Source organism: Aquarana catesbeiana, linkage group LG01 (assembly GCF_042186555.1).
Source record: "Aquarana catesbeiana isolate 2022-GZ linkage group LG01, ASM4218655v1, whole genome shotgun sequence".
Taxonomy (NCBI): Eukaryota; Metazoa; Chordata; class Amphibia; order Anura; family Ranidae; genus Aquarana; species Aquarana catesbeiana.
This window is the reverse complement of record NC_133324.1, coordinates 504,409,248-504,431,956: the sequence shown is the minus strand read 5'-3', so window position 1 is coordinate 504,431,956 and position 22,709 is coordinate 504,409,248. Positions and strand designations below refer to the sequence as shown.

At 41.9% G+C, this 22,709-nt stretch overlaps 1 long non-coding RNA gene across 1 annotated transcript in view; it reads right to left on the bottom strand.

Moving 5' to 3' along the window:
- Positions 1-22,709, bottom strand: part of LOC141103530 (uncharacterized) — a 97,316-nt gene that overhangs the window by 52,819 nt on the left and 21,788 nt on the right. Inside the window, exon 2 of the long non-coding RNA XR_012235332.1 lies at positions 6,679-6,954. This is a non-coding gene — a long non-coding RNA (uncharacterized lncRNA). The remainder of the gene's footprint in view (positions 1-6,678; positions 6,955-22,709) is intronic.

Below are 22,709 nucleotides of genomic sequence, written 5' to 3'. Positions count from 1 at the left end.
CTTATACACATCAATTCCCCACACTTGGGGACTAAAAGCAACTCACTTCTTCCTTGATAAGAAATTTCCTGACCTGGGGCATCAAAATGAATTTATCTGTGATTTGCTTAGATTTTTATTGGAGCATAATTGTTTTCAGTTCATGGGGTCCTACTATCGACAAATTAGAGGCACCTCAATGGGTGCACCGTGGGCCCCATCTTATGCATGCCTTCATCTGGGCATGTGGGAGGAGGAATGTGTCTACCACTCCTCGATGTACCTCAGCCATAGTCGCGTCTGGCTGAGGTACATCGATGATGTATTTATGGTGTGGGCGGGTACAGAACAGGAATTGGCGCTATTTATGGATGAACTTAACATCAATGATAGAAACATTAGGCTTACCTATACAGCCCATCAGCATACCCTTTCCTTCCTGGACCTCGCCCTTACCGCTAGCAATGGGAGGATTAGTACCAAAACGTATAGAAAACCAACAGCGGCCAATACGCTCCTCCAGGCTACAAGTGACCATCCTAGATCGCTGATCAGAGGGATACCCGTGGGCCAGTTCCTGCGTATCCGCAGAAACTGCTCCACACAACAAGACTTTGACATTGAAGCCAGGGACTTATATGATAGATTCCGAGACAGGGGCTATTCCCATGGGGTCATTAGAACAGCAAAGAAAAGAGCTGCCCAGACCGATCGACAACAACTCCTCACAAAAAGAATAAAATCTAAGGCATCTAATGATGACTATGGGCCCCCTAGGATCATTACCAAGTATGGTTCTCAATGGAAACAGATTCGGACCATACTTGATAACCACTGGCACATCCTTACAGATTCCCCTATATTGGGTGAAATAGTAGGTGAACGCCCTCTCCTCACCGCTCGACGTTCCCGGAACCTTAGGGATCATCTGATCCACTCCGAGTACTTGAGGTCACACAGCCAAAATTGGCTGACTCAACTTCCACCTCTTAAAGGCATGTTTAAATGCGGCAGATGCAGTATATGCAAGTATGTGGAACGCACTGACGTCTTCACTGACTCTGATGGTCAGAAACAGTTTAGAATTCATAATTTTATCAACTGTAATACCACACGAGTGGTCTACATGATCACCTGCCCCTGTGGCAAAAAATATGTGGGAAAAACAAAAAGAAAACTTAAGACCAGGATCAGTGAACACGTGCAGAGCATCCTCAGTAAAGACGACGAGCGCCCCATCCCCTTACATTTCCTTGATCATCATGGTGGGGACCCCACGGGACTTACTGTCAAGGGTATTTATAAACTAAACCTCCCTCATAGGAGGGGTGACTTCGACAGAATTCTCTGTCAGAAAGAAAAAATGTGGATATATACCCTTGACAGTATGTCCCCACACGGGTTAAATAATGAATGCAATTTATCAGTATTCCTTACAACCTAGTTCTTGGAGAAAAAAATCCCCATGTCTCTCTGTTATAGTGTTGATCACTACTTTCAAGTTCAGATTACCATATTCCCTCCTTCTTTTCTTCTCCATGTTTAATAATTTTCTCCTTTCTTTTTTCCTCCCCCTCTCCTCTTTCATATCGTGTCCTTGGTGGTGGTGCTGCACCCATGGACTGGCCCACTTCACTATTATTACTATTATCATGTGTTGTTGTGTGTGTCTTTTTCACTTGTATGGCTGTCTATTTGTTGCGCAGGCGCCTAATTAGCGGCTACTTGACGTATTTACGTCTTTAATTGGCATCTCTACTTAAGCCGCCTACCGCAATTACTGCGCATGCTCTGAGGAAATCCTTTACGGATGAAACGCGTCAGCATGACGCCATCACGCCCGTTGTAGCACCCGTGCAGATCCACCCACTAGCCCCTGGGATTTGATTCGCCACTGCTGAAGTCACTCAAGCCCGGTCGAACGTCCGGTGATTGCCCCGCAGCACGGAATCAGCAAGTAACCAGGATATCATTGCGCTCTACCCCGCTAACAGGTGACACGCCACTCTATCCCCTCACTTCCACTTACCTGGCGGGCGTCTACCTGTCTGGACTTATCGGCCACTCTATCCTGACCAGATGATGATCAAATCCATGGAGGATTGGACTGCCCCACTTACCTGCAGTATCTGGATTTCCATGGCTTGGTGAGATCGCTCCCTCTTACACGCTGTTGTTATACTTCCATAGCCACATAGGTGCACCATCATCCCCTGCACCCTTGCTTAGCACTGACATAGCTGTTTATGCATGTTATTTGCCACAGTTGACCTCCACTTGTCAGTGCTACCATCAACAAAGTGTGTCTATCCATCTGCAGTCATATCTGGGCTTGCTATTGGCAGTGTATACTGCGGACTCCTTCCCATTTAAGGCCATACACTGTTATTTATTGGCTTTCTACTCCTATCCAGCCTCAACTTATTAGAGACTTCAAAAGTCCAGCTGGCCAATTTCATGTGTATGTATGTGTAGTGGTGGCCATCTGCATGTTGTGCTTTTTGTTCCCGACAACGTTGTCAATTTTAATTGGTATTAGTTGGTATTGGTTTATTTATTGTCTATTCATGACTCTATCTGGTGTATATGTGGTATTATTTCATATAATTAATTTTCTATATTAAACATTTATATTTTTGCTAACCATGCTTGTTCCTCATTGAAGAATTCTTTGTATCTCTTGTTTTTTGTTATGCTCTCTAATTCAGAGGAACACATCCACTTATTATAATTTGGATGTCAGCAGTTATTAGCATATGTAAGCAGTCTCTATGTGGGTGATTCCCCTTCTGTTTACAGCTATTAGTTATCTAAGCAAAGTGTTAGTTTCATTATTTCTTTTGTTGTTTTACAGTCTTGAGATGTAGGGAGTGATTCATTTAATTGCCACTGAAAAGTAGGGTGAGTCAGACCCGAGAGGGTGAGCAGAAAGAAGATAGGGTCATGATCCGACCACGCGGAAGGGGTGATTGTAATCTTATGAATGTTGGAGACGAAGCGTAGAGGAATGAAAATGTGGTTGATCCTACAGAAGCTATCATGTGGGCTGGAGTAGAAGGTAAAGTCGCGGTCGCGGGGATGGAGCCCCCGCCAGGAATCTACCAAGCCGTGGGTATGCACAAGGGATCTCATCTGTTCCTCTATGACTGGGTCATGGGAGGAGAAGGATCCGGTTGCGTATTTCCTGTCCATTGAGGAGTCCAGAGCTACGTTTGTGTCACCCATCAGGATAAGGGTTCCGGAGCTATGTTGGGAAACTACTTTGAGAAGGTGGGAGAAAAACTTGTGTTGAAAGCCGTTGGGGGCATAGTACCCAACCAGGGTTACGTTCTGGCCATTTAAAGCGCCCTGGAGTAATAGGTATCTACCGGTTGGGTCTGCTTTTTTTTTGGAGCACGAGAATAGGAGGTTGCATCTAAAGCCAATTAGAACCCCCCTCTGCTTCTCGGGGGTGGAAGCACGTTCCAGCCATGAATCATTGGTCTGAACTTGCTGATAGGCTCCTGCTGTGTACAATCACAGTGGGTGCCGGTGGGGGTGTGCCCTAAACTCGGAAGCAGGCAGCGATGTACATGTACTTCACTGCATGTGCGGACCGCCTGTCCGCAGTACATTACAGACGGGTGGTACACAAGTGGTTAAGGGTAAAAGGTAATGATTAGGAGAGGAATAGATCAAGTTGTAGATTTCGGTTAAAGCATCCCTTTTGCTACACAAAAATTGCAGCAACATTCCATTTTCCATTACGTATGAAGCTTTATTTTACTTGAAATTATGTGTCCCCACCAGGACCTCTTTTCCTGATGTATTACACCCAACTGGCTTAATTATACGAATCATAGGGAATGGGGTGAAGTCCTGGTAGGGCCCCACATTAGCCTCCCTGACGATATTCCCGAGTGTTGCTCGGGGTTAAATTTCAGCACGATTAGCGGTAACCCCAAGCCACACTCGGGATTACATCTCAGGATCCTGGTGCAGTGTTACTTACCTTGTCCCCAGGATCCTGCGATGTCCCCCGCTGTGTCTGCGAGCTGTGTCCTCCTCCGAAGCCTGTCTGTGCCGGGCTCCGTTCTCTGCGAGCGTCGCTACGCATGGGGCGGAGCCTGGCGGCAAATTCAAAAACATGTAAAATTCATAACACATACAGTACTGTAATCTTACAGATTACAGTACTGTATGAAATCATTTCACATCCCTTTTGTCCCCAGTGCTTTGTCCAATGACCTGCATGCAATTTTATATTATATATACTGTTCTTTCTGCCTGGAAACATGAGATTGTCCATAGCAACCAAAAAGTGTCCCTTTACGTCAAAAGTGGCTTTAGACCAGCTAGAAAACAGTGATAGTAAATTAGAACACTTGCAGAATTGAGCGATAGTGAATCATGGGGAAATTTATTTTATTATTATTATATTATTATTTTTTAAAATTATTTATATTTATTTATTGTATTATAATTTATGATTTTGTGTTTCAAACTTCATCATACCCGGGATATCTACTAGACTCTTGTTTGGACAGATTTAAGTGTGTTATTGTTAAGAATTACAGGTCTACAATATAAAATGCCAAATTTCCATGCAAAATAATTGTACCGCTTTCAGCACCTAAAATCCAAAATAATCATACCGCCAGGGGAGGCTGTGGGGGGAACTCCATGCAGAGGTTTTTTTAAGGTAAAAAAACCTTCTGGATTTACAACCACTTTAACTTTTTTGAGTAACAATTACATGTAGTTGGGTGGGTTTGGTTCTGCTTTAACATGGCAGGAGGAAGCAGCAGCAGACATGTTTTCATATTGCTTTATCTGCATGCAGCATGCATAAATCATAACCTAACCTGTTTAGGATGTGTGAGACCCTTTTTAATGTTGTGGACATCTATGTGGCAGACTTAGGGGTTTATTTACTAAAAGCAAATAGATGGTGCACTTTGCAAAGTGCAGTTGCACTCTGCAAGTGCAAATGCTTATTAAATAGCTTATTAAATGAGAAAGAGCTCTGCTGACTTCCATCATCCAATCATGTGCAAGCAAAAATGCAGTTTTTTTTCCCTTGCATGTGATTGGCTATTCTTTGCAAAGTGAAGCTTTACCTCATTTACTAAGATCTGGAGCAACTGCACTTGCAAGTGCACAGTCTATTTGCCTTTAGTAAATCAACCCCTCATTCTCTCTTTTTATGGTGACCATTGTCGCTCAGGAAAAAAGTGAAATTCCTAAAGGTGAGATGAAATCTTCCAATGGGGACAAATGTTCTAGTGACAACTGTCTGAGGCTGGCCATAGATGCCTCGTTTTTTGTGTGTGTGTGTGTTTTTTTTTTTTGATCAGCCAGAGGGCTGATCGAAAAAACAAAAAATGGATTCCTTCATCCACAAATGTAAGGTCAATGGAGGAATCCTTGCAGCTGTCATTGTTTTCTGACAATGGGACTCCTCCTCTGTCAGAATACACTGGTCATCAGCTGCAACAGTCCCGGGAATTTTCCAACATTCTTGTTTGACAACTAAAGATCGACTTCTGTCAAGCAGGAATGGCCATAGTTGCATCAAAATTTCGATCCATCTATGGGCAGCTTAACCCTTGGTACACACCTAAGCCTTTTTTAGTGCGTTTTGCAGCATTGTACTACAGTCCATTTAACATGGTTTCCTATGGATCTAGTTCACATCTGTGCGTTTTGAGCGTCAGGGTCTTTTTTCCCACAGAATATTGAGTTTTATGTGTAATAGACTTCAATGAACCCACATCAAAAATGAATGTTCAAAAACGCAAAACACACCAGAAAACGCATAGGCGTGAACCTAGACTAAGATTGGAATTCCCCCCACTTTGGGTAGGTGTCTCCAAGACAGGAAATTAAATATGAAATATCAGCAGGACACAGAAGCATAACCCCCCCCAAACACACAAAGACACACACACACACACGTATGCTGTATTTTCTTATTTTTTATATTTAACTTTACCAGGTGTCTTTAGACTGGATGATGCATAGGGTCATTTTATTTTCCGCAATGATGTCAACTCCATTCCATGCATCATTGTACATGAATGCAGGGCACCATGTTGATGTCCCCTCATGGCAAGGGTACTCACATGTAAAGGCCTTCCAAAAGAAGCATATAAAACTTTTAACATTGATGTTTGCATTAATGATAGGACAAATAGCACTATATTATCATAGAACAAAGCTCTTTTTTAAAAAAAAAAAACATTGCTGGCAGGTAGGTTTTTATTGCAGAAGGGACTTTGTTTGGCTTTCGTCTTATCTGCTTGCCAGCAGTGTTTTTTTAAATGTACACTGAGTCACGCATACATAGCTCTGGGTACAATCCTGGCATCTCCTAGGTGTTGGGATGAATTAACTCCTGTGTGCATATGCAGGATTTATGTCATACTCAGCCAACCATTTGAAATGGCCAAACACAATGAACCAAGAAGAAGAGCAGGAGAAGATGGCAAGAGCAGCAATGGAACATCAAGTGCGCAGCCATCACAGCATTGCATGAGATTGCCTTGAGAGGGAGGTCTGCAAAAAAAGCTGCACATATTTGCACAATTATGGCAAAAACCCTGGATGTAGGCAGCAGAGTTTAGTTCCAATTTAATGGTGATCATTAGTTAAAAGGACTTAATAGAAATTGAATTTAAAAAATGTATAGTGTCAACTAGTTGTGAAAAGTACTCATACTTTTTGTTTGCTTCATATGGATTGGATCCTCTGCTGGCTTCTTGGAACTCTTGAGAACTCCAGTCGTGGCACACAAGTATTCCAGTGTCTATCACCCAAAGTGGTTTACTTCTGCTGTTGCGTTCCGTGGGATATAAAATAAATAAAGAACATCCCCCAGAAAAAGTAGGTCCCACTCATAATAGCTGCATTGGGTAGAGTTATTCCCAAGTGATTCAACAGGCCCATATTCATTAAGTACAGAAGTATACTTTTTGGGTAGTTTGCTCTTCAAAACTGTAAAAAAAGAATGCCAAATAGATAAGTTTAACATGCTGTGAAACTGGGGACATCATACAAAAGTCTATTTTAGTTCAGTCGATGGAGCTATTAACCATTTCTTGATGGTTTTACCTCCTTTTGAATGGGCCATTTTTTGCTATTAAGCACTATGCTACTTTAACTGGCAATTACTTGGTCATACAACACTGTATGCAAATGCATCTTATATAATTTTTTCACACAAATAGAACTTTCTTTTGGTGTTATTTGATCACCACTGGGGTTTTTTTGCATATATAAATGAAAAAAGACTGAACATTTTGGGAATAAAAATATTTTCTACTTTCTTTTTTAAAACATTTCCAATAAAATCTATTTTTTTCATAAATTTAGGCCAAAATGTATTCTGCTACTTGTTTTTGGTAAAAAGAAATTCCAGTAAGTGTATATACATTGGTTTGTGTGAAAGTTTTAGCATCTATGAACTATGGTGTATAGATATACTGGAATTTACACAGCTTTAAAGCAGCTCTCTCTTCTGACTTCTTGAGGTGCTAAAATGCCAGGACAGTACAAACACCCACCAAATAAACACCACAAGGTATTCTGTTGTCAGAATACACAGATCAGTGCTTCAGCTGTCTTGCATTCCTGCAAAGCAAACAACAGTTAACAATAACACACAGTAACAATATAACATTAACTCAATAAAACAGCAACTTTTTTTTTTTACTCAAACTTTTTTTGGACCTTTTAGCCTTTGATTTTAGGGTCTCTCAAAATGTGATAGACAGTTTCCTGACTACCTAGCATTTTTAGAAACCCCTCATGTGCAGAGTTGTGTGAACCCCTATACTGTGCCGTGCTGTACACTAGACAAATGGTTCACTATGGTGTGGTAGCGACAGAAGCAGTCCTTGATGCAGAGGCCTGGTTGGTTAGGACAGAGAACTTTGACTGACTTTTCATTGGGGTACAACCTATATGCTAAAGATGATTTGCACCTAAATGGAAGGGGTTCTGCTGTGCTGGGGGAGAGGTTTATGGAAAGGCTGGAGGAGTATTTAAACTAGGATTGAGGGGGAGGGTGAACTAGAATTCAGTCGGGTAGACGGGTTAGTTAGGGGTCAAACATTCATGGAGGATGGAATGGGGATAGATGGGGGGAGGGTTATGGCAGGTGACAAGAAGGTTCCCATGTTACAAACAACCATTGTAAATTACAGTGCTATTTGTACTACTAAAAAGGATATGCAAAACACAAGAGCAAAATGTAATAATGCATTAAAGAGCTTGTAAACCCAGAGAAAAAAGAACAAAAACAAAAAAAAACCTGTAAGACAAAGGCATAATAAGCTAGTATGCACAGTGTTTCTTCCGGGTTTGCGGGCTCCGGTGCTGTGAGTGGCAGGAGACACGATGACGCCACTCCCGCGCATGCGCGGGGGAGCCACCATTTACGGCATGGACTCTGAAGGTCCAGCATGGACTCTGAAGGTCTGGCACGGTAAGCCAGACCTTCAGAGCACATGCGCCGATGACGTCATTGGCTTTATGCACTCTGAATATCTCCTAATCTGTGCAAGTTTAGGAGATATTCACAGTGCCTACAGGTAAGCCTTATTATAGGCTTACCTGTAGGTACAATTAAAAAATAAGACGTTACTTCCTCTTTAAAGTGTCTGTTCACCAATGCCAGAAGTCTGCCAAGCAAAATAGGTGAGTTGGAAGCTTATGCGCACTAAGAGAACTATGATTTAATTGATAGTCCTGAATCTTAGCTTCATTCTTCACGTCTGGGTTATTAATAATCCTGGCTATGCACTCTTTTGGAGCGCCAGGGTAAAAAGGAAAGGTGACGGTGTCTGTCTCTATGTGTGAATTGATCTTAAAGCGAGTGTAAAAGAGGTTGTCACGCTAAACATAGGTATTGAATAAACAAGTGTCCATAAAGCGTGAACAACTGGTGCTGTTCTAAAACGTGCAGATGAATTCCTTGATGAACATCCAGTAACAGTGAGTATAATTGACGTGTGTTTTGATCACCCAAGTGCACCTCCACCGATTTTGATATAAAATGCCTCCTTACCAGAGGTCTAGACTCCAAATTATAAGAGTCTAGACAGGCAGGATATGCATGTATAGAAGATTTAATCAGCTTCCTCTATTATATTGCAGGTGGTGGTACTGTCATGGCTGATGGTAAAGTTTACTCCATAGTAGGGCCCATGAAGGAAAAATAAAACAGCTGCATAGTGTGTAAAACTGCTTGACAGTTTATTAAAAGAAATCAGTGTTAAACACTTACAGAAATCCGGTATAAAATGGGCAGTACTAGATCCTAGACATCCTAGAAGTCAATCCACCAGTATATAGAATTGGCGTGCGTGGTACCTCACGAACATGGACCCCACCTAATGCGTTTCATTAGAATTAACAGAGAATAAATTATTGGGATTTGAGCACAGGTATATCTTTTCTCTGTTGTAACACAAGTCAGTGACCAGATCTGAACCTAGTCGCTCTCCCCCACCTTGAGTCTTTATGCCCCATGTTGGCATGGTGTCCACCTTAGCATTTGCAGTGACAAGGCAGTGTAGGACTGGCTAGAAGAGGGACGCAGTTGGCTGGCTTAAACATGTATTGCAATATATGTGAACTAAATATCCCTGTTTTTCATTGCATAGTTTGCTGGGAAGGGTGTAGCCGTGTGCAGAGGGTCCATCCAAAATTTTTTGTTAGAATTAACATCCTCTGGGGCATGGGGTCCATGTCCTACACCACACAAATATATACTGTCCAAAAATAGGCAGACCCTACTATGAAGTAAACTTTATCATCAGCCATGACAGTACCACCACCTACAAAATAATAGAGGAAGCTGGTTGGATCTTCTATTCTTGCATATCATGCCTGTCTAGACTCTTATAATTTGGAGCATTTTATATCAATATCGGTGGAGGTGCACTTGGGTAATCAAAATGCACATCAATTATACTCACTGTTACTGGATGTTCATCAAGAAATTTATCTGCACTATTTAGAACAGCACCAGATGTTCATGCTTTATGGGCACTTGTTGATTTAATATCTATGTTTAGCACTGCAACATTTTTTATTTTTTCACGTTTATCACGATTTGTTTGTTGATTTGTTGTGTTATTGCCAGCAGCTTGTACTTTTATATTTAGTCTATACCTGCACAATCATTTTTTTGGTTTAGGAGTGTGAAAGAGGACCTAGTTGATGGAGAGTGTGATGAGGCTGAAGCATTATGGGTGGAACTGCATATAGATGTGCGTAGTTCAAAGTTAATCATGGGAGTTTGTTATAGGTCACCCAGTGTTAATGAGGAGGTGGAGACTTAGCTCCTTGCACAGATGAAAAGGGTTGCAAGGGCTGGGATGGTGATAATAATGGAGGATTTTACAGTAACTACCCGGAAATTGACTGGAGTAATGGCACGTCTGGAACGGTTAAAGGGTAAAAATGTATAAACCTATTACAAGACAGGTTTATGGTACAGTCCATTGAGGCCCCGACTCAGAATGATGCTCTGTTAGACCTGGTAATCTCAAACCATGCAGAGCTTGTTACTAATGTTCATATAAAAGAACATCTGGGTAGCAGTGACCATAACATGATTTCATTTATGTTAGCTGTAAGACACAAACACACGGGAAGAGAAAAACACTTAACTTTAAGAGTGCAAATTTTCCAAGGATGAGGGCTACTCTCCAAGACTGGGAGGTAATGTTGGCATCGATGAACACAGATCAGAAATGGGAATTCTTCAAACTGACTGTATGTGAAAAATATAAATAAACGTGCCTGCGCTGAAAAAACAGATATATCCCAATAGTTGGGAGGTGCATATATAGTGTAAAACTATACTACAAAATTTCAATATAAAAAAAAAAATGCTAGTAATATATAAATTATAGAATGAATACAATCCTTATATAAAAGTATCCCATAAAGTGCAACATGAAAAAAAACAATATATATATGTGGTTATAAATATAAGATCAAAGTGCAAAATCAAGTGTCCACATTTAAAAAGTTCAATTCATTGATATCAACACATAAAGTGCAAGCAAGTGGTGTCCACAAAAAACAGTGTTCCTCATGCTCCTCCTTAATGGTGTTCACAATCCAGCATGCTTCAGTGCTCTCCTGTGACCCCCCACTTGTGCTTGCGCTCACCTCTGAGCGTGTGACACGGTAATTAAACGGTGTCTAAACACGCATTGGAGCCACCCCTTGGGCTCATACAGGGTATGCTGGTATAAACTCCACCACTCAGATGTCATCAGATAGTCTTACATACAAGAAAGAAAAAGCTCCATAGTGTGATACAGTAGGGATTTATTTAAAATATATTAAAACTTCCCTCCAGAAGGGTACTCACAATATGTAGGTGCGTGAGTGCACCAATCTTTCCAGAGAGTGTTTGTATAAAACAAGCGTTTGTATAGCGTGCGGTGTGTCGTTCCTCATCTACCTCTGTTGCTGACAGCTCCGTCCTACCCCTCCCCGATGCGTATTCGGCACAGGGATCACGTGCCTTCCTCTGGGGGATCCGGTGCCAGTGGCGGTCGGATCGAGGTCTGGGTCGATCAAAGGTGAGGGGGAGGCCACTCATTCGTGGCTCCCCCCTCGCGATCGCTCCTGGCCAATGACAAGCTTCCTCGGCTTCTGTGAATGTAAACAGAAGCGGAGGAAGTGATGTCATCTCTCCTCGAGCCGGTCTTTTCGTCCCGGCGCAGAGGAGAGAAGACATCCAAGTAAGTGCACCAACACTACACTAACAGTAGAACACGCAGGCACACTTGTCACCCCCCTGTCACCCCCCAGTCACCCCCTGATCACCCCCCTGTACCCCCTGTCACTCTGACACCAATAGCAGGTTTTTTTTTTTTTTCTGATTTATTGCATTGGTGTCAGTTTGTGTCAGTTACAAGTGTTAAGGCAGTTGGGTTAGCCCCCTTTAGGTCTAGGGTACCCCCCTTTAGGTCCAGGGTACCCCCCTAACCCCCCTAATAAAGTTTTAACCCCGTGATCACCCCCCCGTCGCCAGTGTCACTAAGCGATCGTTTTTCTGATCGCTGTATTAGTGACACAGGTGACGCTAGTTAGGGAGGTAAGTATATAGGTTTGCTGTCAGTGTTTTATAGCGACAGGGACCCCCATATACTACCTACTAAAGGTTTTAACCCCTTGATTGCCCCCTAGTTAACCCTTTCACCAGTGATCACCATATAATTGTTACGGGTGACGCTGGTTAGTTGGTTTGTTTTTTGTAGTTTATTACAGTTTTAGGGCACCCGCCGTTTATTATCTTATAAAGGTTTAACCCCCTAATTGCCCGGCAGTGATAGAAGTTAAGTTTTTAGGATCAGATAAGGTCTGCGTTGCCCCAGGCAGCGTCAGGTTAGCGCCAGTACTGCTAACACCCACGCACGCAGCATACACCTCCCTTAGTGGTATAGTATCTGAACGGATCGATATCTGATCCGATCAGATCTATACTCCCCAGCAGTTTAGGGTCCCCCAAAAAAACGCAGTGTTAGCGGGATCAGCCCAGATACCTGCTAGCACCTGCGTTTTGCTCCTCGGCCCAGCCCACCCAAGTGCAGTATTGATCGATAACTGTCACAAAACACTAAGCACACATAACTGCAGCGTTCGCAGAGTCAGGCCTGATCCCTGCGATCGCTAACAGTTTTTTGGTAGCGCTTTGAATCAGTCGCTGACAGTCAGGAGCTTTTTTGCCTGTGAGTCTCACTAGTGTACCCCTAAATTTAGAGCCCAAAATGGCAAATCGAAGGTACACTAGTGAAGAGGCCTACACGTTTCTGAGCATGACAGATAGTGAAGAGGAAGTCACTCATCTGTCAAGTTCAAGCTCAGAATACGAACCTATAGAGGACAGCGGCTCCATGACAGATAGCTCTGACGACGGAGTTGTGGTCCCTGCTAGGGTCAGGCGTACCAGACCCCGAACTTCTTCTTCTGTCCTTGAAGTGCAAGAACCGCAGGGCTCTCGTATGGAGCAGAGAAGTACTAGCGCCGCTATTCCTTCTGGTGAACTGGCAAGCACCAGCGGCCTAGTACACCCTGGTCGTACATCCAGCACTGCAGTAACACTTGGTGACGTGGCGAGTCCCATAAGTGCAGTTCAAGCTGGTGAGGTGGCAAGCACAACTAGTGTCCCGCTGCCACCAAGAAGACAAAGACAGGCCCGTCGTGCCCATAGTGCCCTTCCTGCTGCATTCGCCAATCCGAATTGGGTACCCACCACTTTTACAGCACCCGTACTTCCCCCTTTCACTGGCCAACCCGGAATTCAGGTGGAAACAGTTGACTTTATGCCACTGGATTTTTATTCACTGTTTTTCACTGAAGATCTCTATAGATCTATTGTGGACCAAAGCAATTTGTACGCTGGTCAACACATCGCCGCTAATCCCCAGTCCTCCCTTGCCAGAGATTGGAGACCAATTACGGTCTCCGAATTTAAGATCTTTCTGGGCCTTTCCCTCAACATGGGCATAACCAAAAAGAGTGAGTTGCGGTCATATTGGTCCACTGACCCAATTCACCATATGCCCGTGTTCTCTGCCTCCATGACCAGGGCACGATACGAGCAGATTTTGCGGTTTATGCACTTCAACGACAATGAACTCTGTCGTCCTCGTGGAGACCCTGCATACGATCGGCTCTACAAAATTCGGCCCCTCGTAAACCACTTCAACCAACGTTTTGCAGACTTGTTTACTCCCCATCAAGTTGTCTGCGTTGATGAGTCCCTGATTAAGTTTTCTGGCCGCTTGTCCTTCAAACAGTACCTTCCCAGCAAGCGTGCCAGATACGGGGTCAAGATGTATAAGCTCTGTGACAGGGCCACAGGCTATACATGTAGTTTTATGGTTTACGAGGGCAAAGATAGTCACGTAGAGCCGACAAACTGCCCTGACTACATAGGAAGCGCTGGCAAGATAGTGTGGGACTTGGTGTCACCCTTATTCGGAAAGGGGTACCACTTGTACGTGGACAATTATTATACAAGCGTGCCACTTTTTAGTCACTTGTTTGATCAGCAGATTGGAGCATGTGGCACCGTGCGACCTAATCGCCGGGGCTTTCCCCAGCGGCTTGTAGAGTCCCGTCTTAGGCTGGGGGAGAGAGCCTGCTTGAAGTATAATAATTTGCTCGCTATGAAGTGGAGGGATAAGAAGAATGTTTTCGTTCTCACCTCCCTTCATGCAGACACGACGACCCAAATTACTACGGCGACTGGTGTTGTGGAGAAACCCCTCTGTGTCCACGAATACAACCTTAATATGGGAGGGGTGGACCTCAACGACCAGTTGTTGGCGCCGTACCTAATTGCCCGTAAGGCCAGACGCTGGTACAAAAAAGTGTCTGTTTATTTATTTCAATTGGCTTTGTTGAACGCTCATGTGCTATACAGAGCTTCAGGAGGGACTGGATCCTTCCTTAAATTCCAGGAAGAGATCGTCAGAGCCCTTCTGTTTCCAGACGGTGCTCCACCTCACCTTCCCAATCCAAATGCAGTAGGCCGGCTGCATGAGAGGCATTTTCCTTATGTCCTCCAGAGTACCCCTACCCAACGAGCCCTCCAAAGAAAATGTCGTGTCTGCAGAAAGCGCGGATTTAGGCGTGACACCCGGTATTATTGTCCCTCCTGTCCTGGCAATCCTGGTCTTTGCATTGGTGAATGTTTTGAACGCTACCATACACTAGTTGAGTATTAGCGTAGGGTACAGCACTGCACAGACTAGGACACACTTCCACAGGGTCTCCGAAGATGCCATCGCATTTTGAGAGACCCAAACCTGGAACCGTTACAGTTTTAAAAGTTACAGTTATCAAAAAAAAAAAAGTAAAAAAAAAAAAATACACAAAAAAATATAAAATAAAAAAACCAAAAATAGTTGTCGTTTTATTGTTCTCTCTCTCTCTATTTTCTCTCTATTGTTCTGCTCTTTTTTACTGTATTCTATTCTGCAATGTTTTATTGTTATGTTTTATCATGTTTGCTTTTCAGGTATGTAATTTTTTTATAGTTTACTGTGTTTTTTAACATTTTTTTGTTTTCAGGTACGCCATTCAGCTGCAGCGCGGATTTATTTATCTTGACAGCAACAGCGTTTGCTCCCACGATACATAAAGCCGTGACTCCAGCGCTGTCGGAGGTGATTTCACCACCACAGTTACATACTTCAGCATATATGCCGAAGCGTGGGGGCAGAAGTGGGTGGAGGAGCGATTTGCTCCTGCCTTTTGCGGGAGGATGCCCCCATGCTTCGGCATATATATATTTTAGGTAGGCACAGGTTGCGTTAAATGTTTTATATTTTACTATGTTTTTTTTTTGTATTTGCTTTGCAGGTATGGTAAGTATTACTGTTATACTGTAATGTTACTTTGTTTTTTGTTAACCATCATTTGCTTAGCAGGTACGCCATTCAGTTGCAGTGCGGATTTATTTATCTTGACAGCAACAGCGTTTGCTCCCACGATACATAAAGCCGTGCGTGACTCCAGCGCTGTCGGAGGTGATTTCACCACCACAGTTACATACTTCAGCATATATGCCGAAGCGTGGGGGCAGCAGTGGGTGGAGGAGCAATTTGCTCCTGCCTTTTGCGGGAGGATGCCCCCATGCTTCGGCATATATAAATGGTGCATGTATGCCCATCATTAGAAGTGGGTGGATGAAGGGAGGTATTCTAATGGTGGGCATACCCACCGATCAATATCTTTTTTTCGTTCAGCCCACAGGCTGCATGAAAAAAAAGTTTACAATATATGCCCAACAAGGACCAGCAACGTACTGGTATGTTGCTGGACTTTGAGTGGTTATACCAGAATGATGCCTGCAAGTTTAGTTATCATCTTGGTATCATTCTTTTCAGCCAGCAGTCGGCTTTCATGTAAAAGCAATCCTAGCGGCTAATTAGCCTCTAGACTGCTTTTACAAGCAGTGGGAGGAAATGCCCCCCCCCCACCATCTTCCATGTTTTTCTCTGGCTCTCCTGTCCCAACAGGGAACCTGAGAATGCAGCCGGTGATTCGGCCAGCTGACCATAGAGCTGATCAGAGACCAGAATGGCTCCAAACATCTCTATGGCCTAAGAATCCGGAAGCTACGAGCATTTCATGACTTAGATTTCGCCGGATGTAAACAGCGCCATTGGGAAATTGGGAAAGCATTTTATCACACCGATCTTGGTGTGGTCAGATGCTTTGAGGGCAGAGGAGAGATCTAGGGTCTAATAGACCCCAATTTTTTCAAAAAAGAGTACCTGTCACTACCTATTGCTATCATAGGGGATATATACATTCCCTGAGATAACAATAAAAATGATTTAAAAAAAATAAAAATGAAAGGAACAGTTTAAAAATAAGATAAAAAATCAAAAAATTTATAAAAAAAAAAAAAAGCACCCCTGTCCCCCCCTGCTCTCGCGCAAAGGCGAACGCAAGCGTCAGTCTGGCGTCAAATGTAAACAGCAATTGCACCATGCATGTGAGGTATCACCGCGAAGGTCAGATCGAGGGCAGTAATTTTAGCAGTAGACCTCCTCTGTAAATCTAAAGTGGTAACCTGTAAAGGCTTTTAAAAATGTATTTAGTTTGTCGCCACTGCACGTTTGTGCGCAATTTTAAAGCATGTCATGTTTGGTATCCATGTACTCGGCCTAAGATCATCTTTTTTATTTCATCAAACATTTGGGCAATATAGTGTGTTTTAGTGCATTAAAATTTTAAAAAGTGTGTTTTTCCCCCAAAAAATGCGTTTGAAAAATCGCTGCGCAAATACTGTGTGAAAAAAAAAAATGAAACACCCACCATTTTAATCTGTAGGGCATTTGCTTTAAAAAAATATATAATGTTTGGGGGTTCAAAGTAATTTTCTTGCAAAAAAAAATTATTTTTTCATGTAAACAAAAAGTGTCAGAAAGGGCTTTGTCTTCAAGTGGTTAGAAGAGTGGGTCATGTGTGACATAAGCTTCTAAATGTTGTGCATAAAATGCCAGGACAGTTCAAAACCCCCCCAAATGACCCCATTTTGGAAAGTAGACACCCCAAGCTATTTGCTGAGAGGCATGTCGAGTCCATGGAATATTTTATATTGTGACACAAGTTGCGGGAAAAAGACAAATTTTTTTTTTTTTTTTGCACAAAGTTGTCACTAAATGATATATTGCTCAAACATGCCATGGGAATATGTGAAATTACACCCCAAAACACATTCTGTTGCCTCTCCTGAGTACGGGTATACCACATGTGTGAGACTTTTTGGGAGCCTAGCCACGTACAGGACCCCGAAAACCAAGCACCGCCTTCAGGCTTTCTAAGGGCGTAAATTTTTGATTTCACTCTTCACTGCCTATCACAGTTTCGGAGGCCATGGAATGCCCAGATGGCACAAACCCCCCCCAAATGACCCCATTTTGGAAAATAGACACCCAAAGCTATTTGCTGAGAGGTATAGTGAGTATTTTGCAGACCTCACTTTTTGTCACAAACTTTTGAAAATTGAAAAAAGAAAAAAAAAATACGTTTTTCTTGTCTTTCTTCATTTTCAAAAACAAATGAGAGCTGCAAAATACTCACCATGCCTCTCAGCAAATAGCTTGGGGTGTCTACTTTCCAAAATGGGGTCATTTTGGGGCGGTTTTGTGCTATCTTGGCATTTTATGGCCTTCAAAACTGTGATGGGTAGTAAGGAGTGAAATCAAAAATTAACGCTCTTAGAAATCCTGAAGGCGGTGATTGGATTTCGGGGCCCCGTATGAAGCTAGGCTCCCAAAAAGTGCCACTCATGTGGTATCCCCGTATTCAGGAGAAGCAGCAGAATGTATTTTGGGGTGTAATTCCACATAAGCCCATGGCCTGTGTGAGCAATATATCATTTAGTGACAACTTTGTGCAAAAAAAAAAAAAAAATTGTCACTTTCCCGCAACTTGTGTCAAAAAATAAAATATTCCATGGACTCAACATGCCTCTCAGCAAATAGCTTGGGGTGTCTACTTTCCAAAATGGGGTCATTTGGGGGAGTTTTGTGCCATCTTGGCATTTTATGGCCTTCAAAACTGTGATAGGTAGTGAGGAGTGAAATCAAAAATGTATGCCTAGAAATCCTGAAGGCGGTGCTTGGTTTTCGGGGCCCCGTACGCGGCTAGGCTCCCAAAAAGTCCCACACACGTGGTATCCCCGTACTCAGGAGAAGCAGCAGAATGTATTTTGGGGTGTAATTCCACATATGCCCATGGCATGTTTGAGCAATATATCATTTAGTGACAACTTTGTGCAAAAAAAAAAAAAAAAAATTGTCACTTTCCCGCAACTTGTGTCAAAATATAAAATATTCCATGGACTCATCATGCCTCTCAGCAAATAGCTTGGGGTGTCTTCTTTCCAAAATGGGGTCATTTGGGGGGGGTTTGTGCCAACTGGGCATTTTATGGCCTTCAAAAATGTGATAGGTAATGAGGAGTGAAATCACAACTTTACGCCCTTAGAAATCCTGAAGGCAGTGCTGGGTTTTCGGGGCCCCGTACGCGGCTAGGCTCCCAAAAAGTCCCACACATGTGGTATCCCCATACTCAGGAGAATCAGCAGAATGTATTTTGGGGTGCAATTCCACATAAGCCCATGGCCTGTGTGAGCAATATATCATTTAGTGACAACTTTGTGCAAAAAAAAAAAAAAATTGTCACTTTCCCGCAACTTGTGTCAAAAAATAAAATATTCCATGGACTCAACATGCCTCTCAGCAAATAGCTTGGGGTGTCTACTTTCCAAAATGGGGTCATTTGGGGGGGTTTTGTGCCATCTTGGCATTTTATGGCCTTCAAAACTGTGATAGGTAGTGAGGAGTGAAATCAAAAATGTATGCCCTTAGAAATCCTGAAGGCGGTGCTTGGTTTTCGGGGCCCCGTACGCGGCTAGGCTCCCAAAAAGTCCCACACATGTGGTATCCCCATACTCAGGAGAAGCAGCAGAATGTATTTTGGGGTGTAATTCCACATATGCCCATGGCATGTTTGAGCAATATATCATTTAGTGACAACTTTGTGCAAAAAAAAAAAAAAAAAAATTGTCACTTTCCCGCAATTTGTGTCCAAATATAAAATATTCCATGGACTCAACATGCCTCTCAGCAAATAGCTTGGGGTGTCTACTTTCCAAAATGGGGTCATTAGGGGGGGGTTTGTGCCATCTTGGCATTTTATGGCCTTCAAAACTGTGATAGAGGAGTAAAATCAAAAATGTATGCCCTTTGAAATCCTGAAGGCGGTGCTTGGTTTTCGGGGCCCCGTACGCGGCTAGGCTCCCAAAAAGTCCCACACATTTGGTATCCCCGTACTCAGGAGAAGCAGCTGAATGTATTTTGGGGTGCAATTCCACATATGCCCATGGCCTGTGTGAGCAATATATCATTTAGTGACAACTTTTTGTAATTTTTTTTTTTTGTCATTATTCAATCACTTGGGACAAAAAAAATAAATATTCAATGGGTTCAACATGCCTCTCAGCAATTTCCTTGGGGTGTCTACTTTCCAAAATGGGGTCATTTGGGAGGGTTTTGTACTGCCCTGCCATTTTAGCACCTCATGAAATGACATAGGCAGTCATAAACTAAAAGCTATGTAAATTCCAGAAAATGTACCCTAGTTTGTAGGCGCTATAACTTTTGCGCAAACCAATAAATATACGCTTATTGACATTTTTTTTACCAAAGACATGTGGCCGAATACATTTTGGCCTAAATGTATGACTAAAATTGATTTTAATGGATTTTTTTTATAACAAAAAGTAGAAAATATCATTTTTTTTCAAAATTTTCGGTCTTTTTCCGTTTATAGCGCAAAAAATAAAAGCGGCAGAGGTGATCAAATACCATCAAAATAAAGCTCTATTTGTGGGAAGAAAAGGACGCAAATTTCGTTTGGGTACAGCATTGCATGACCGCGCAATTAGCAGTTAAAGCGACGCAGTGCCAAATTGTAAAAAGTGCTCTGGTCAGGAAGGGGGTAAATCCTTCCGGGGCTGAAGTGGTTAAGGAGGAGCATGAGGAACACTGTTTTTTGTGGACACCACTTACTTGCACTTTATGTGTTGATATCAATGAATTGAACTTTTTAAATGTGGACACTTGATTTTGCACTTTGATCTTATATTTATAACCACATATATATATATATTGTTTTTTTGCATGTTGCACTTTATGGGATACTTTTATATAAGGATTGTATTCATTCTATAATTTATATATTACTAGCATTTTTTTTTTTTTTTTTATATTGAAATTTTGTAGTATAGTTTTACACTATATATGCACCTCCCAACTATTGGGATATATCTGTTTTTTCAGCGCAGGCACGTTTATTTATATTTTTTGGTTTATGCACGCAATGAAACGTGGTTAGTGTTTACAGCTTATCTATATTTGTTTCACCTCACAGAGGCATCAGTCCATCTTTGGCTCACAAGACCCCCACATAATTAGTCTTTGACTGTATGTGAACACACTGCAAAGTATATTCCCATGGGTAACAAGTTTAAAAGGCTAAAAATAGAACCTATGTGGCTCACATCCAAAGTTAAAAGAGCTATAAATAATAAGAAAAGAGCTTTAAAATAATATAAAAATAAAGGAATACTATCATTGTTTAAATGTTACAAAGAATATAACAGAATATGTAAAAAAGAAATAAAGGATGCAACATTCAAAACTAATGACAGATTAGAAAAGGTAGTAGGACAAACCCAAAAATGTCTTCAAATATATTAATAGTAAAAAGGTCAGGTCTGAGCATGTAGGCCCTTTACAGAATAATCTGGAGTGGGTGACTGGGGACAAAGATAAGGCAAATGTATTAAATACTTTCTTCATCTCTGTGTATACAAAGGAGCATGGGGGAGCTCCATAATGGATATGATATTGACACAGCCCCAAATGAACCACTATGGCTTAAAATTGATATGGTCCAGAAATAGTTAGAATAAAGGTAAATAAAGCACCTGGACCAGAAAAAACAGTTTGTAAATGGATAGAAAACTGGCTAAAAGGCCAAATTCAGGGAGTAGTTATAATGATTCATACTCTGAATGGTCCAGAGTTCAGTATTAGGACCCTCAATTTTTATTTTTTTTTTAAATGATATAGGGTCTAGGATTAAAAGTACCATTTCAGTGTTTGCAGATGACACTAAGCTATGCAGTGGAATAACATCCTTACGGGATGTCTCCAACTTACAGGCTGGCCTCAATGCACTGTTTCATTGGGCAACTGTGTGGCAAATGAGGTTTAATGTTGATAAATGTATAGTTATGCACTTGGGGGCTAGAAACATGCACGCATCCTACATACTAGAAGGAAAACAGCTGGGGGGGTCAATGGTGGAGAAAGATCTGGGTGTTCTGGTAGATCTCAAGCTTAAAAATAGCATGCAATGCCAAGCTGCAGTTTCCAAAGCGAGCAAAATCCTTTGATGTATTAAGAGAGGCATTGACTGCAGAGAGAGAGATATAATTTTGCTCCTGTACAAATCATTAGTAAGACTTCATCTGGAATATGCAGTTTAGTTTTGGGCACCAGTTCTCAAAAGGGATATCGGGGGAACTGGAGAAAGTGCAGAGAAGAGTAACCAAACTGAAGTAGCATGGAGGAGCTCAGCTATGAGGAACGATTACATGAACTGAATATATTCTCTCTTGAGAAGAGAAGTTTAAGGGGAGATATTTTCAACATGTATAAATACATAAGTGGTCCATATAGTGGACTTGGTGTTGAGTTATTCACTTTAAGGTCATCACAGAGGATGGATGGGGGGGGGGGGGCACTCTTTACATCTAGAGGAAAAGAGATTCTTTTTCCAAATACGGAAGGCTTCATTGAAGAGAGAGGTTTGGGACTTTGTATAAAGCATGCAGCTGGGTGGGGGTGACCATGATGCAAATTGTGTCTGACCAGTTCGTTTTATAACAGTAATTACTAAATTCCAATACAATGCACAAAAAGAGTATAATAGAAAAAAATGTATTCCATATATGATGTGTACAACCAAAATATCATAATATTATAGCATAATAATCCATAATAATAACGTCAGACACATAACCCATGCATCACACAATACATGCAAAAGTATATATAAAAGTGCATGATTGTTACAACATATTGCAATAAAACAGAATAAAATTGATGGAATGATCCTGACTGTAAACATGATAGTGGCATTAACATAACTTGATGCATTTGTGGATGACCTCCACTCATCAGGAGCAGATGCTTGATATATATATAGTTAATAAGTTTTACACATTAATAATCTGTCTCAATGCAAGAGGGCAGGGGAGGGGGAGGAAAAACAAAAGTATGGAAAATATCCACCCAAGTGTACACTTCATATTATATGTAATAATACACATAATTTCAACACTTACTTGCAGAGGTTCCATGGATATGCCATTCACATCACCCCTGACCATCCATGGGGGACCTTACTCCCAGGGACATCCGTCTCCCGAGTGTTTTTCCATCAAATATTTTGGGTTTTCCACCTCAGCTCCCGGGGCTAGTGAATTGTTTGACTGGCCAAACTGATAGCAATATTGTAAGTATGGGTGGATATTTTCCATTCTTTTGTTTTTCCTCCCCCTCCCTTGCCCTCCTACATTGAGACAGATTATCAATGTGTACAACTTATTAAATTAAAGATATATA